This window comes from Pundamilia nyererei, unplaced genomic scaffold (genome assembly GCF_000239375.1).
Source record: "Pundamilia nyererei isolate P.nyererei 1_Seehausen unplaced genomic scaffold, PunNye1.0 scaffold00260, whole genome shotgun sequence".
In the NCBI taxonomy this organism is placed as follows: Eukaryota; Metazoa; Chordata; class Actinopteri; order Cichliformes; family Cichlidae; genus Pundamilia; species Pundamilia nyererei.
This window is the reverse complement of record NW_005187661.1, coordinates 553,487-565,960: the sequence shown is the minus strand read 5'-3', so window position 1 is coordinate 565,960 and position 12,474 is coordinate 553,487. Positions and strand designations below refer to the sequence as shown.

The 12,474-nt window shown below is 43.3% G+C and overlaps 1 protein-coding gene across 2 annotated transcripts in view; it reads right to left on the bottom strand.

Moving 5' to 3' along the window:
* nlgn2a (neuroligin 2a) overlaps positions 1 to 7,580 on the bottom strand; it is a 239,238-nt gene extending 231,658 nt beyond the window's left edge. The window contains exons 1-2 of one of the 2 annotated variants that reach the window (XM_005750026.1): positions 6,838 to 7,580; positions 6,640 to 6,732 (exon numbers count right to left, since the gene is read on the bottom strand). The gene's annotated coding sequence lies outside the window, so the exon portion shown is untranslated. Of the gene's footprint in view, positions 1 to 6,639 lie in introns of both variants that reach the window. The other variant, XM_005750030.1, reaches the window with a different exon arrangement.
* Positions 7,581 to 12,474: the final 4,894 nt, after the last annotated feature.

Here is a 12,474-nt window from a genome sequence, read left to right as displayed (position 1 = left end):
ACCCAGGGTGAGATCTAAAACCTGCAGGACACCGGCCCTTGAGGCCTGGAGTTGCTCACCCCTGTTGTAAATGATACACGGGTTGGGCAATTCATTTCCTGAAGCACCGACATGAGAAACTGGGAAGCTGTCAAATGCTTTGACTTCTCAGGTAGAACAGAAAAACACTACAACCAGTCCATTTACCAGTGAGTTGAACCCAATTCTGCTCAATATTACTTTGATCTCTTTTTAAGCTTCATGGTGCGATCCTCCACAACAGTCCTAGTTTCTCATGTTGCCCTTTGGAAACATTTATTACCCAGCCTTTACTATAATATGACTAAACTATTTCATATAAGTTTATTTAAAGTACAGAGTTGGTCCCAGACTAGTGGTTCTTTAATCCGAAGGGCAACTGCCAGGAGACTCAACACCTTTGTAGATCATCGTGGCAGTGACAGGGAGAGATACATTGGTCATGTGTCAACAGAAGCAGTGCCAGATATATGATGCATTTAATCCAACCCGTTGCTGACCCCGCTGCTGTTGAGTCCATCAAAACTGCATTATGCTTTCTATTAAGGACTTGATTGTGCAATACAGTTCAACAGAGTTCCAAACCTCTGCATGTTTTCTGTCTAAGAGGAAATGTTGAGCTGGAGCCAGTCTGCTCTGTGAAACCATCAGAGGGATGTTAGCTATCCCGATAGCTGGCCGATGGGTGTTCTGGGTGGTTTCTCACAGTCTCTGTGTCTTCCTTTGGCTTTTATCTTTCTAAAGAAATAAGAGGAGTAAATGTTCATTGATCTTGGCCGGTGGTCAGCCTGGTTCTAGCAGGGGGTAGGAGGAGCAGTGATGTGAAGGTTGCTGCTGCTGTCGGCAGGAGACTCGGAGAGCAAAGTTTTTGGTTCTCACCCCCCTCCCCTCCACAAAAATGTGTCTGATCATTCGACCTTGATCTAACCTTAATGAGTGCTGAACGCCTCAGGTTGATAGACGGCCCGAGGGTTTGAAGACAAGCACAAGGCAGAAAAAAAATGAGGAGTGTGCAAGCTTGCCTGAGTGTGAGAGTGAGTGAGAGATTAACAAGTGACAAACAGCAGAAAATGCTGCAATATGAAGAAATAGAGGAAGAGGGAGGAAGAAAAGAAGTAAGACGAATAACAGCTCTAAAACCTTATCTCCATCTTGCACCCCGGCCATCAAAGATCTCTTTCACCAGTTTCAAAGAAAAGAGACGGGCCTCTGTGGTGGCACTGTGGGAGAGCAGCACTCTGTGAGAATAGCAACAAAACAAGACACACTGGCAGGCTGAGCACACAACATGGAGCTACGCACATCACAGAACAGTCTCTAGAATATAAACTCTTACCTTTAAATGCAAAGGCCCCATGTGTGTTAATGTGTGAGGGAAAGAACCTCCTACTTCACTGTATATACCGGAAAAGACGAGACAGGCTGGTGCTTAGGCTTGCAAGTTTCTAATGGAATAAAATATCTGGTCATAATGATTTCGTGTCAAGCTTCTGCACAGCACCAGGGAACATTGTTTATTTGGCTTTATCATGGATAAAGAAAAAATGCAGCCTGCAGCATTTTGGGCATTGCAGCAATCAATATGGTGATGTCATTTGTTTATTTTATTTACTTACTTATTTATTTATTAGATTTATTATCTATACAAGAATATGTGCTGGTGCATTCTTACAAACAACTGGAACTGGGGGGGAAAAAAGAAGACCTTCACGTTTGAAATCTTTGAGGGGCTTAGCCTTCCAAAATGATGCTGCCATAGCAACGACACAGAGTCCGTTACAAAAAAAAAGAAGAAGAAAACATCCAGACTCCTCTGAAGCAGATGAATGACTGCCACAGATGGATGCCGAAGAAAAATAAATGGATATGTCAATGAGAAATGAGGCATTAAAGGAGTCGTGCAGAGTATATATGATAATACAAAAGCCTACTGTCATTATCAGAGAGCGCAAGCAGTCCAAAACTCATCTTACATCATGTGTAGAGAGCAGTGTCCTATTAGTGCTGGTCTACTGGACAAACACATCGGCAACGAGCGAGAGTCCATTTACACTTGTTTTTGTCAATAATTACAAGTAAACAATTCACTTCTTTCTAATTGCCGCACACAGTGGTGCCTGCGTCCTCCCTGTCCTTGTACTGTACCTGTGTCAAAGTGGACCGATTCTCATTGTTATCATTATTATTTGTCCTCTGCCATATGTCTACAATCCATTTGATCCAAAAAGCCTTGATTTCAGCCTGGTCAAACCCTCAGTTTTAGACTGTTTTTTCTACTAGTGGCTCTGTGTGACCTCACTGAGAGGGGCCCGCCCTCATTTAAACATTCAGCTCACAAACCCCTCACATCTGCAGTTTGCAAAGAACTGCCAATAAGAAGAGCTTTTGCTCGCAGGGAGGGGCGGGGCAGTCGAAGCCTGCTGGACAAGATCATATTGCCAGCATGTTTGAGTACAGTAACATAACACACCAGTTTGGATTGTGCTCATGTGTCCAATAAACTAACAAGCGATCCAGAAAACCATGCTAGGTAATCTAGCTGTGCGTCACCCGCTCTTCACAGAAACAAATGCACTCTGACTATTAAACATTTTGTAATGCCCATCTGTTTGTCGATTCAGACGCTGCAAAGCGCCATTTATTCCATTTCTTACTTTGATCCATCAGCTTGCTAATTTTGTCCTTTTTTGTAATCTGCCGCAGCGACGCACCTCCACTAACGTAGCAGCGACCTGTGTCTGGACTGACAGGAGCCACTCTACCTCAAGAACTAAGAAGAGGCACGTTCCCATTTTAATCAGCCTCTTCCAATTCTTCAAGCTTTTCTGGTTTAAAGAGCGGATCCACTGTTGAGCTAGTCCGTTTCAACAGCGTCACAGTCAATCAGTAAAACAGAGAAAACAGGTTCGGCTTGTGATTAGCAGTAACCCGGATGAGATCACAACGACTGGTCATCAATTTAGAATGTGCTTACAGGCCACGTAGTCCCGTGAAGGCGTAATGAGATTCAGTGATACATCCATTAACTCTATGTTCCACGCTCCTCTGAGTCTTAGATCCTTCATATGTGCAAACAGGCTGCCACAGTTATTTAATATTTCCCTGTTATACATCCAATAATTGTCCAGTTTGTCACAGTGCTTAAAGTTAGCTGGAGAGTAGAAGGCAAATTCACATGTAAGCAGATTTTAATTTCTTCCAGTAGTCCTAAAAATGTCTTCATGCGCCTTCAAAGTACCGAGTGACACACATACAAACTTCTTCTAACAGAAGGAAGGTATGAACAACAGCACCTCCCTGAGGACTTCTGTGTACAGCCAGCTTTACTAATTCATTCCAACTTTGCTAGACAAACATTTAATTTCCCCAGCATTCATCAGATGAGTCTCCAGTTCTCCAGACAGCGCGTCAGCTGTCATAACGCTGAAGATCTCGCAGCCTAAAATTAGCAGCAGCTCCGATTACTCCACAGCGAGAAGGCTTCCTAACCCACTGGGAAACCTGCTGTCACTGATTTGTCAATAGCAAAAAATAAACAGTGAGGGACAAAATCAGACGCAGTAACACTGACAGGTAGGGCTTTTTAAAGCGCTGTGAAAGCGTGTGATCGTGATGACCATTTCATCGCACTCTGTCACAACACCGCCCTGCATCTGTTGACTGCTTAGCGACCCGTGCTAGGAGACATCAATCTACCCGTCGGCATGCTTTGAACACTTCAGCCCCATCTGCCTCTGGCTCTGCTGCATCTTGCCCGGGAGGGCTGGCATTGAGCAATGATTTCATGGGTTCTGCATGCATTTGATAAGGACACACACACACAGAAACACCAATAAAAAATGTATGATTTCTTGCAAACAAAAGTATATAACAAGTTCCCATAAATGGATGAACAGTATATGGCAGAAACACTCAATCGTATCTTGTGGAGCTGTGGTCAGTCAAAGAAAATCTATTTGTGAAATGATACTGTACAATGCTTCAACCAAAAATCTGCTTAACTGAATCGACAGCAGAGCACTGACTGCATTCTACCTGCTCTCCTGCTTTACCTCAATGAATTATAGATAAACATAAAAACCCAGCATATTAAATCATTTTAACCTAGTTATTTTACACTAAAGTAACACCAATGGACAGCTGACCTTCTGCCCATGTTTGTAAGATTTCCAAAAACAGAACTACGGTAACCGGTGATCCCAACACAAGATGAAGATGGCTAACAGGCCCGATTACATGCTTTTCTGTTTTTAAGGGGAGAGAAGGCTTCACATCCAGCTCGGTCTGGGTCTAGCTGCTGCTACTGGCAAATTCCAGAACTGGAGAAGATGCTAAATGCCAAAGACACTGAAATATGTGCCAACTCTGATATATTTACTCCCAAAGCCTCAGGCCTGAAGCACAAAAGTTGGCCATTTTCAGAGGATATACTGTTTTGTTTGTTGAAGTGAGATATAGCTTACGCTTGCCTCTTTGGCCTTTTTGGTGTTTTTTCCTCAGAAAAAAAATGTTATGCAGACAGTCTTATTTAACATGTCCCTCTTTTCCAATAATCTGTGGTTCTGAGAAACAGCCCATGTATGGACAGGTAAAAGAAATGATTTTAACCGGAGAGTATCAAAGGCAGACACAGCTTCCGGGTCTACAAAGGGAAGTCAACACAAAGTGCTTTCAACCTGCATTCTTTCCAATGGCAGGCAAGGTGTGACTTTTCTGGTTGTGTTGAAGTCTACACAACCACAAAACAGTGCTTGGCTCCTTTTGTCTTTGACCTCAGTACACTTCCCTTTGTCCATTTTGCAAAGCTAACAATGAACAGAACTTTCCATTTGATCAATTATGGTCATTCTAAGAGGCAGAAAGAATGATTATTCTGGACATGCTCATTGGCTCAGGATTTGAGATTAACAAGCTTTTATCCAATAAGTTTGTTCAGTTAGGGTGTTTTGACATCTATAGTTCGTTTACTGTCGTCCGAATCACTTGATGAGTTTGTTAACTTGTAGCTTCTTCCTGTGGTTTGGTTTGTTTTCACACAGAGAAAAATCCAAGCAAACAAAAATGCATGACTACAAACCACATGAGAATGAGTCCCCTCATTGGACAGATGGAGTTTGTTTGGAACCATACCGAGACCACCTCCTCCAAAGGATCTTGGTGGATCCACCTTTTGCTCTGTCTCAGACCAGCTTCAGCCACCCCCAAGACCGTATACTGGGTAAATGGTCATGAATCCAACCCAGAGTGCTGCTAACGTAACGTTTCCTTCAGAGGTTATACCTCTGGCTGTCCAACCAATCAGAATATGATCATATGTGACTCAACCCGACCAGCAAACCTCGAGATGACAGCGATAACATCTAGAGGCCGACTAATGCCAATTTTTTAAGGGTAAAAGATTCTGATCTTCATATACATATTTATGCTTACATTTATACACTCTGCAATGTCAGGTGCTCAGCTGCAATGAGCACCGAGAGCATTGTAACAATGGAGCTAGGATGCACTAATGTCTTTCCCTCTATTTCATTTTTATCTCTCTCTGTGTGTACGTATTGCTCGCTCACACAAATGTCTGCAATTCCTCAACAGACTGCATTAGCACGCCACCTTTATCCCCCTTAAACATCTCGGCGGGTCTTCAAAGTTTCTAGCTGGTTGCCGGCGAGGTAAATAACAACTCCTCTGTGACAACATCTATTTAGCACAAGGACACATTTCCACATATTTCCCTCTGCCTCCATTTAAATGCTTTCTCCCCACAGAGGAGATGTCCCTATCTGCTATATAGGGCAGGATAGCTGCCTAAACCAAGGAGAGCCTTCCCCTTCTCTGCTGTAGATAAGAACAGAGGTCTTCTTGTCCCTGTTGAATTCTATCATCTAGAAGGCCCTGCTGATCCGAATGCCCCACAACATCAGCCACAGCATATAAATGCACCCCATTCTTCGTGCTGTGTGTCTGTGTGCATTTATCTGTGTGTGCGTGTGTGCGTGTTTGTAGGGGAGCATTTAGGGGAATATGTTCTCATGGCCAAGGCGCTTCCTGGGGTCTTTTGAGAATAAAGGTCAGATGAAAACAGGCTCAATTTAAGTTGCTTGCGAGAATTCCCATGGTTTCCTCCTTCATCTCTATCTTCCAGATAATGCCAAAAAAAAGGCACAATGAGCAATTCTCTGCAATCTCAGAGAAGCTCTATTGATTAGAAAATGCTACAAATGCTGCATGTAATCCAGGGGCACAGGAATAAGCTGAGCCTGACCGAATGGCAGCCTCTGTTTCTCTCATCCCACCAGAAGAGCTCTGAGTGCAGGTCCCTCATTAATGGCACAGCGGATGCATCTTCTGTGTGATTATGGAGGAGCTCGTCTGCACGAAGTGTGGTTCATTCTCAACAGGTCCACAGCAAATATACATACTTTTTTTTTTAAAGCATGCTGGGGGAAAAAGACTGCAAGTAACACAACATATAATTCATTCCAGGCATGTTTTTTTTTAGGGGTGGGGGTCAATGCATCCTCTCACTCAGCTGCTGACACACACTTTAGATATGAATCAAATTCGAAGAATTTTCAGTGAGAATAACCTCAATCAGCATCCACCGTGTAAACCTCAGCCTACCTGTTAACGTGGGATCCACGGGTGCTGGTAGGGCGCCAGATTCCCACTGCTGTTCTCTTCAGATTTCGTCCTTCTCCTTAAACCTTCCGCCAGCTCGCGGGAAAAACAAAGATAAAAATGAAAACAAATAAAAAGAAAATAGCTCAAATACTTTGGGGAGGGAGGGGAGGGGGGAGGTCCCCCTCGGCAGAGCTCTACCTCGTTCAGTCCAACCGGGCCGGCAGGTGGGACTTCATGGCTGGAGACGATGACAGAGTGGAGACTGAATCCCAAAAATAAAGCTGCCTCTACTGCAATACCCACCACAAACAGCTCGGTTCAGTAGGATTCTCCATACGAGCAGCCGAGCTCGGGTTGGTCCCCGCAAGAAAGGAATTTCTCTGCTCACAGTCCAGCGTGCCACAGGACCAATGTCTCTTTTTATCGAGGCCTTTAAACTGCAAAATAACCCCGAAATAACCCGGACGTGTCTGCGGGGACTCGGCGGATTTGACAGCCGGAAAGTATCACCTGTGTTGACCAGTGGTCTCAGCTACTCAGGTTTACTCTCTCGGACTGTGTTTCCTTCTTATTTCCCTAGGACGTCGACGATAAATCCAAAATAAATCCCAGTAAAGACAGCCAAGACGCTGCCGAGCTTCCGGCTCGGCTCGCTTTAGCTTGTATCAGAAACGGCGGACTCACAAATCGCGGTGCTCCAGCAGTCTCGAAGAGAAGGATGCTGCCTCTGCCGCTGCTGCTGCTGCTGCGAGGATGCCGTGACCGCTCCGGCTGGCCGTCGCGCGCTCGCGCACGTGCGCACCCTCGTAAGGCACGCACGCAAGCAGGCAGCTACGCTCGTCCCCGGCGTGTGACGCGCGCCGCAGTGTCCTCCCTAGCAAGCCGGTCGCCCTGGCAACGCTTTCCTCTGACCTCAATATGGTCGCTTTTTCTGTTAAAGCGTGTGGCGTTCAGCGTGCTTTCGTTGACATATTCACTTGCTAGTGACAATAGGTGTTAATCCGCCCTCTTGTATAAAGGGTGTTCCTTCTTCTCTTCAAGGGGACTAAAAAATAGTGCTGAGGAGTTTCTTTTTTTTTGTCGGCATCACTCTCCTCCTTTCCTCCGCTCGCACCCAGCCCGGCAGATCTGCATCATCATGACGTCAGAGGACATTAAAGGGATACTATCCCATTTTTTTTTACATCCTCTCCTCCATCACTCTGCATCTTTCTTTCCCTCTATCCCTTCACCATTCTCCTAACCTCCACCATTTCCTCATCCATCCACTTCAGTTCATACTGGCAGACTGGCTAGTGCTTACTGCAGAGACATATTTGAGGCGTGAATATCACATTGCCAGGGCCAAATGAGACAATAAACTAATTTTACAGTGAAATTGCAGGAGATAAAAATGATACTCCTGACTTCACCAGCTTGCATGATTATTTATTTTATATTTTACTTTAAGGGATAATAATCATCAAACATCCAGCACGGCTGGGTCCCTGATCTCATCAGTGCAGATGGTAATGGCAGTGTGGTGGCAGCACCTGCTCCTCTGGATGCAACACAGCCACATGCCTGTCTTATTACCGGGTTCGTAACACAGCCAAACATCTGCCTCCGTCACTATTCCACTACAGAGCCATGTATCCACAGTTGGTGGCTGATGCCTGCCAGGAATTCCCAGCTCGCTGAATAAAACTTTTCTTTTTTTTTTTTGCTCCATCGTCACCTTCTGCTGTTTGCAGTCACTTTAGTTAAAGTATAGTCTAACAACGGTAACCCCTAGGTACAGCCAGCTGATGCCTGTGCTCCCAGACAGATTTACAGCTTTACATCCGTTCACTATTCACATCCTCATAAACCACAGAGAAACAGGCTGTTTCTCCACCCATGTGGGGAGCTGATCTGTTGTCAGTCAGCCAAAACATCATGTCCACCCGTCTTGCTTTTTACCTTCAGACACCTCAAAAATGCCTGAGAGGAGGCGGAGAGAGAGAGGAGGAGGAAAGGGGGAGAGCGGACACTGTGGGGCTAAAATTTCCACTACTGAGACAAATGGTCTCTGCCGGTTGATGTTCATTCCCCCCTTTTGACATCCCAAGGCCAATCTGAGGAGGCAGAGGGCCTGTAAGTGCGTGTCTGCATGTACAGCCGTGATTTTGATGTCCTACACTTGATAGACCCTAGCCAGGCATCAGAGGTAATGGCCCACCAGGGAAACCTGATACCTGAGCCTGCATGGACCATCCATGCCTGCACGCAGCTCATTCCTAAAGCCGTGATGCTATTTTGTTAGAGGTCAGTTTTGCGGCTGTTAAGCCCCGGTGGGAGCTGCTGTCCTGAGCAGAATTCATGTGTTTATGTGTGTGTTCCAACATCATTAAAGCCGGTTGTGCTTGATTACTGCAGCTCTCTGCATAACTGACCAGTCAACCGCCCCTTTGATGTGCCCCTGGGGTCCCTGCAGACACCCACCTCAGATTCTTTTCTTCTATTGTCTGGATTTTCAAAAGAGAGCTACTTTAAAATGAAATAGTTGGTGCCCACAAGGGAAAACAATGCGTTGAGACTTACAGGGAATACATTGTTACACTGATGTGGAAAAAAAATAAGTACATCCAGTGGGGATTTTTTAACTTTTTCATCATATTTTTTCCATCAAAGTATGAATTCTGCATCTTAAATCTCAAAAAGAAGAGAGCACAGTTATAGAATGGCCTGTTCAAAGCCCAGATTTGAATCCAGCTGAAATGTTGTGGGATTTAAAATGAGTTGTATATGCAAGGAAAGCCATAAATCCTGCATATGAAGGGAATTTGAGTGATTCCAATCTTTTGACATCCAACATCTTAGCCACTCATTTATTTTTACTTGCATCCAGTTATGTTTAGGATCAGTGTTAAAATTCTCAGCCTCATATTCTGAGCATTTCACAGTCAGGCTGATCTCACTATTGTTCTTTATGTTGCCTAAAACTCTACCTAAGCTTTCCCGTGTATCGTAGCCGATTCTGTGGTTCAAAAATCAGCTAAGCTATGGATGCATCAGACTTTTGTATTATGCTTTTTTAATTTGTATTTCTTGCACGTGCAAGAAATATATCTGTATCACCTTTATTTCCAGTGGTCTTGATTTTGAATCCAGTTTTCTTTCTATCTTTGCTGTAAAAATCTGCCTTCAAAATCATTTCTGCATGCTGTGTATCGACTTTACAACCTGCTTTGCTTGTTTAGAAGCAGAGGCTAAATTAATAACGGATACGACGCTAACTTAAGAGGCCAAAGTGTACATAGTTTTTTTCCACCAATGCTTTTTTACAGCTATTATCTTTAAATACACAAACAAAGGAAAAGCAAGCTTCTGTTCTTCAAGTACACTACTAAAAAGCTTGCAGTTTTTTCCACCAATAATTTTTACATCCATTGACGTAAATCAGTTGAAGTAATTTTCTTTGTAGTGTTGTTTAGTACCACCGCAAAACTAACAATTTAGCTTGCACTTGCTACAAAATGTTCCTTTTGCACTACAGACAGTAACGCAAGTGTTTGAGTCCAAAGTGTACTTACTTATTTCACTGAATAATTTCACACATAGTAATAAATCTGTTGAATAAATAAGTGAAAAAAGCTAATTATCCTTATGCTACTGTTGAGGTAGACCACCAGGAACCTAAAAATGTCGTTGGAAAGTGTTACACTTTATTCAAAAACAATACGAGGATGTACGTACATGGCACTGTAAGGCACAGTTACACATGTCCACACCCTGTGGATTTAATATTCCATTAACAGGCAGGAACAACTGCTACATTCTTCAATATCACAATCAAATAATTTGTTTGCTCTGAGGTGTTTGCAATAATATGTCACTGCAATCTCATAAAGCCATTAACCTTTCTGTCTCAGGCACCCAGAGTATTTTCTCTCTGCCTAATTTACTTTCCAGCAACCTGACCCAGTAAGTATACCCACAAATCCCTTCTGTGTTTGCAGACTGAGACGTACGACACTGTCACACACTTTAAAACCGACTGTCCAGGAGAAATACGTTATTGGTCCCTAGTAATTAATTCACAACGACTGTAGTATGCACTCACCTATGTACACATAGTCGGAGGGTATTACTCCTCTGTGGGTAGGGAAGGCCTGCAAAAGTCTGTTCAAATAGCTGGCAACAAACTCAGAGCCAAGAGCTTTTAACTCACAAAGCTGTTTAGGGGAAAAGAGACAGAGCTACTACATGGCTGGACCTTAGCTTGGCAGGAGAAGCAGAGGGACTGCACGGTACAGACACTTTAAATGCTCTCATTCTCCTCTTCTTCTCGCAACAGTAATTATCCTTCAGTCACACAGCGCAACAATGAAAGCTCAAAATCTTGCCCCTCTTATCCTCCCTCGGTGGCCTTATTCCATTCTCTGTAGTGTCACCATTACATCTTTAAGGCTGTTATATATCACACAGTGTCTGCTCTTTACTGCTAAAATTGTCCCAGATAACCTTTGTTGACTTGTGCATTGCTTCACCTTCCTTCTCTTCAGTCTTTATACCTCCGTGTTGGCTGTGAGGCACCTGCCTCAATCAGCTTCCTGCTCTTTACCTCCTGGTGTCATGCTGTGTTTCTCACATTCTCACTTATTACTATAAAGGTTGTTGTTGTTGTTGTTTTTTTACCAGAGAGTTGTTTATTGGAAGTGTTGCTCTGCTGCAGATTGCGATGTATGAGTCAAGTATAGCATAGAAAGATAGCTTAAGTATTAGTTAGATCTGTGGAGCACGGTGTCATTGTCCATTCTCAGTATACACTGGAGATAAAAGATGGAGTAGTCGCTGTGAATGGTCTAGCATTGGCTATGGGTGTCAGCTAACGCTAGCTATTTGGTTGCATTCAGTCATTTTAACATGGAAGCTAACAGAGTTTGAAACACTTATGGAGCCAGCCGTAAGTGTTCACGAGACTCATTAAAAGTCTTTGGCACCCAGAGGTTGTGTACTTATTTTCATGAAGAAAAAAGTATTTCCTCTTTGTCACATTACTGATGTGTTACGATCAAGGGTAATAAAAGCTACCTGCTAGCCAAAACTAGCACTAGACTAGCATGGTTTTTATATGGGCTACAGAACTTTAAACTGCATGCTGAGGAAGCTTAATTGCAATAAATGTATATTGATAATTTATCACATTGCACAAACACATCTTGGTTGCACATCTTACAACAGTAATCTTTCCTTTTATACCTGAAGTTGGAAGATTTCTGAGTCATGAAATGAAATGATCATGATGTTTATAAGCTAGGGGTTTTTTTTGTTTTTAAGCCTTGAAAAAAATATCAAGCTTGGCTGATTATTTAGCTTATAATATTTAGTGTTTATGTTGTGTTTTTTTTAAATAAATAATGGAGCGGTCAAGTCAAGTCAAGTCAAGTTGGCTTTATTGTCACTTCAACCATATACAGTTTAACAGTACACAGTGAGGCGAAACAACGTTCCTCCAGGAACCAAGGTGCTACATGCAACATAAATTTACAACATAAATTAACAGAAAACACTAAACTAGCTAACTAAGAGGCCTAGTTAGCTGTAAGTCCACATTAATAGATGCATGAAACGTTTCGGTCTCTACGAGTTCCTGATAGTAATAACCTGTTTCTTTAGCCACTGCTGTAGGTAGTGTAGAGCAGCTTGTGTCTGGGAGCTCATCACAATGTCACATACATGCATTGTTATCTCTGTGATAATAAAAGTGTTTACTATAGACTCGGGATGTGTTTGGGAGTTGTTTTTCCATGTTAAGGTTGAGAAAGATGCTGGCCTCCTCCCGAAGCTGCTAAATCAATACATTCAAGGTTA